This window comes from Narcine bancroftii, chromosome 6 (genome assembly GCF_036971445.1).
Source record: "Narcine bancroftii isolate sNarBan1 chromosome 6, sNarBan1.hap1, whole genome shotgun sequence".
Classification (NCBI taxonomy): domain Eukaryota; kingdom Metazoa; phylum Chordata; class Chondrichthyes; order Torpediniformes; family Narcinidae; genus Narcine; species Narcine bancroftii.
This window is the reverse complement of record NC_091474.1, coordinates 235,778,170-235,782,848: the sequence shown is the minus strand read 5'-3', so window position 1 is coordinate 235,782,848 and position 4,679 is coordinate 235,778,170. Positions and strand designations below refer to the sequence as shown.

At 48.7% G+C, this 4,679-nt stretch overlaps 1 non-coding gene across 1 annotated transcript; it reads left to right on the top strand.

The window, feature by feature from the left end:
• Positions 1-1,372: 1,372 nt before the first annotated feature.
• trnastop-uca (transfer RNA opal suppressor (anticodon UCA)) lies at positions 1,373-1,459 on the top strand. The gene has a single exon. It is a non-coding gene; the product is annotated as a tRNA-Sec (tRNA).
• Positions 1,460-4,679: the final 3,220 nt, after the last annotated feature.

The following is a 4,679-nucleotide window of genomic DNA, read 5'->3' as shown; positions in this document are numbered from 1 at the left end:
TCTTGGAGCTATGGAGGATGTGGTAGAGGTGCACGAGATGATAAGAGGCATTGATCATGTGGGCGGTCAGAGGCTTTTTGCCTGGAGTGAAATGGCTAATACAAGGGGACATCATTTTAAGGTGCTTGGGAGTAAATACGGGGGGAGGTTTTTCCTCACAGAGTGGTGGGTGCAATGAATGCGCTGCTGGCAACGGTGGTGGAGACAGGTAGAATAGGATCTTTTAAGAGATAATCAGGTAGGGAAATGGAACTGAGAATAATGGAGGGTGATGCAGCAGGGAAATTCTTGGCAGTTGTTAGAGTAGGTTATTAGATTAGTACAACACTGTGGCCCAAAGGGCAGGTACTGTTCTATAGATTTCTATGTTCACCTGTCCACCCAGGGCCTTCCTCTTTGTTTCCCTCTACTGTCCACCATTACCCAGACTCACCTGCCTGTCACCTACATACCTTTCCATCTGTGTTTCTTCTCCCTTGGTTCACCGTTGCTCTTCCTCTCTGGTGCCATCTGCCACCAATCACCCACCACCCCTGTCTCCTCCATCTGCCTCCCCTACCCGGTTCCTCTTATCACCTACCACCCTCCGCCAGCTGGCTTCAACTGCCCATCATCCCCCTACCTCACATGACTCCTCCTATCACCTGCCAGCTCTTGCCTCCCTCCTCTCTCCAACCACCACCCCCCCACCTCTTTTCATTGCCTCTTTCCCTGGCCACCCATTCAGCCCTATTCCAGGGCCTCTCCAGGAAATGTCAATCATCCCTTCTTGTCTCCACAGATGCTGCTGGGCTAACTGAATATTCCCAGCAGTTTGCTCACATCTTGCCACCATCCTGTAAATAAAAGGACTGAGAGAGGAAGCAGATGCAAAAACGTGAATGCAGATGATGTTGGGTGAAAAGGAACAAACTGGAGTGAAGGAGCCAAATGGTGCAGAGAGGTTATTTCTGGTGGGTGGTGGGGAAAGGCTGCAGGTTTAATGATGGAGAGACTGCTTTTGTCTGTGCCCCCCCCCCCCCCAACCACCGTGGCAAAGGCGTGGGGCTGTGATCTGCAGCTAATTCACCCCGCGGGAGGGTCGCCCCAGCAGAGCCCATTGCAAAATGACGTTGAGCTTCCGCGTCTGGGAATCGAGCAGTCGGTAGCCAATCACCTGGCACCATATTTGCATACCAAGCAGAAAAGAACAGCGATGACCCTGAAAATTAATTCAGTCAAAACTGTAAAGGCGGTAGATTCTCCCCCACAGTTAGAATTTCCAGGAGAGTCGAAACACTGCATTAAAGACGAACTGTAATCCACTGCACCATAACTTAAAGAGGTTAGCGATCAATATGGTTTATATATGTTTTGAACGCAAATTAACAATGCCCGGATGATCCTCAGTGGTCTGGGGTGCAGGCTTCAAACCTGTAGCTGTTTAGCGACAGAGTGGTTCAATTCCACCTTCCGGGCGGTCGGTCTGGGACCTCGTACCTCCTCTAGACTCTATCCTCTTCTACTCTTCCCAACTATCCTTTCTCTACTTTTCTCAGCCTCTCCCTCTACTGCAGGAGGGGACCCTCCTCTATAGTTTAAAACTTACTCTATCCTCTTCTACTCTATCCTCTTCTACTCTTCCCAACTATCCTTTTTCTACTTTTCTCAACCTCTCCCTCTACTGCAGGAGGGGACCCTCCTCTATAGTTTAAAACTTACTCTATCCTCTTCTACTCTTCCCAATTATCCTTTCTCTACTTTTCTCAGCCTCTCCCTCTACTGCAGGAGGGGACCCTCCTCTATAGTTTAAAACTTACTCTATCCTCTTCTACTCTTCCCAACCATTCTTTCTCTACTTTTCTCAGCCTCTCCGTCGACTGCAGGAGGGGACAACTCAGCCTCTCCCTCTACTGCAGGAGGGGACCCTCCTCTATAGTTTAAAACTTACTCTATCCTCTTCTACTCTTCCCAACCATTCTTTCTCTACTTTTCTCAGCCTCTCCGTCGACTGCAGGAGGGGACAACTCAGCCTCTCCCTCTACTGCAGGAGGGGACCCTCCTCTAGAGTTTAAAACTTACTCTATCCTCTTCTACTCTATCCTCTTCTACTCTTCCCAACTATCCTTTCTCTACTTTTCTCAGCCTCTCCCTCTACTGCAGGAGGGGACAACTCAGCCTCTCCCTCTACTGCAGGAGGGGACCCTCCTCTATAGTTTAAAACTTACTCTATCCTCTTCTACTCTATCCTCTTCTACTCTTCCCAACTATCCTTTCTCTACTTTTCTCAGCCTCTCCCTCTACTGCAGGAGGGGACAACTCAGCCTCTCCCTCTACTGCAGGAGGGGACCCTCCTCTATAGTTTAAAACTTACTCTATCCTCTTCTACTCTATCCTCTTCTACTCTTCCCAACTATCCTTTCTCTACTTTTCTCAGCCTCTCCCTCTACTGCAGGAGGGGACAACTCAGCCTCTCCCTCTACTGCAGGAGGGGACCCTCCTCTATAGTTTAAAACTTACTCTATCCTCTTCTACTCTTCCCAACTATCCTTTCTCTACTTTTCTCAGCCTCTCCCTCTACTACAGGAGGGAACAACTCAGCCTCTCCCTCTACTACAGGAGTGGACCCTCCTCTATAGTTTAAAACTTACTCTATCCTCTTCTACTCTATCCTCTTCTACTCTTCCCAACTATCCTTTCTCTACTTTTCTCAGCCTCTCCCTCTACTGCAGGAGGGAACAACTCAGCCTCTCCCTCTACTGCAGGAGGGGACCCTCCTCTATCTCTCTTTGGCTTGGCTTCGCGGACGAAGATTTATGGAGGGGGTAAAAAGTCCACGTCAGCTGGAGGCTCGTTTGTGGCTGACAAGTCCGATGCGGGACAGGCAGACACGATTGCAGCGGTTGCAAGGGAAAATTGGTTGGTTGGGGTTGGGTGTTGGGTTTTTCCTCCTTTGCCTTTTGTCAGTGAGGTAGGCTCTGCGGTCTTCTTCAAAGGAGGCTGCTGCCCGCCAAACTGTGAGGTGCCAAGATGCACGGTTTGAGGCGATATCAGCCCACTGGCGGTGGTCAATGTGGCAGGCACCAAGAGATTTCTTTAGGCAGTCCTTGTACCTTTTCTTTGGTGCACCTCTGTCACGGTGGCCAGTGGAGAGCTCGCCATATAACACGATCTTGGGAAGGCGATGGTCCTCCATTCTGGAGACGTGACCCATCCAGCGCAGCTGGACCCTCCTCTATAGTTTAAAACTTACTCTATCCTCTTCTACTCTATCCTCTTCTACTCTTCCCAACTATCCTTTCTCTACTTTTCTCAGCCTCTCCCTCTACTGCAGGAGGGAACAACTCAGCCTCTCCCTCTACTGCAGGAGTGGACCCTCCTCTATAGTTTAAAACTCACTCTATCCTCTTCTACTCTTCCCAACTATCCTTTCTCTACTTTTCTCAGCCTCTCCCTCTACTGCAGGAGTGGACCCTCCTCTATAGTTTAAAACTTACTCTATCCTCTTCTACTCTTCCCAACTATCCTTTCTCTACTTTTCTCAGCCTCTCCCTCTACTGCAGGAGGGGACAACTCAGCCTCTCCCTCTACTGCAGGAGGGGACCCTCCTCTATAGTTTAAAACTTACTCTATCCTCTTCTACTCTTCCCAACTATCCTTTCTCTACTTTTCTCAGCCTCTCCCTCTACTACAGGAGGGAACAACTCAGCCTCTCCCTCTACTACAGGAGTGGACCCTACTCTATAGTTTAAAACTTACTCTATCCTCTTCTACTCTTCCCAACTATCCTTTCTCTAATTTTCTCAGCCTCTCCCTCTACTGCAGGAGGGGACCCTCCTCTATAGTTTAAAACTTACTCTATCCTCTTCTACTCTTCCCAACTATCCTTTCTGTACTTTTCTCAGCCTCTCCCTCTACTACAGGAGGGAACAACTCAGCCTCTCCCTCTACTACAGGAGTGGACCCTACTCTATAGTTTAAAACTTACTCTATCCTCTTCTACTCTATCCTCTTCTACTCTTCCCAACTATCCTTTCTCTACTTTTCTCAGCCTCTCCCTCTACTGCAGGAGGGGACCCTCCTCTATAGTTTAAAACTTAATCTAACCTCTTCTACTCTTCCCAACTATCCTTTCTCTACTTTTCTCAGCCTCTCCCTCTACTGCAGGAAGGGACAACTCAGCCTCTCCCTCTACTGCAGGAGGGGACCCTCCTCTATAGTTTAAAACTTACTCTATCCTCTTCTACTCTTCCCAACTATCCTTTCTCTACTTTTCTCAGCCTCTCCATCTACTGCAGGAGTGGACCCTCCTCTATAGTTTAAAACTTACTCTATCCTCTTCTACTCTTCCCAACCATCCTTTCTCTACTTTTCTCAGCCTCTCCGTCGACTGCAGGAGGGGACAACTCAGCCTCTCCCTCTACTGAAGGAGGGGACCCTCCTCTATAGTTTAAAACTTACTCTATCCTCTTCTACTCTTCCCAACTATCCTTTCTCTACTTTTCTCAGCCTCTCCCTCTACTGCAGGAGTGGACCCTCCTCTATAGTTTAAAACTTACTCTATCCTCTTCTACTCTTCCCAACCATCCTTTCTCTACTTTTCTCAGCCTCTCCGTCGACTGCAGGAGGGGACAACTCAGCCTCTCCCTCTACTGCAGGAGTGGACCCTCCTCTATAGTTTAAAACTTACTCTATCCTCT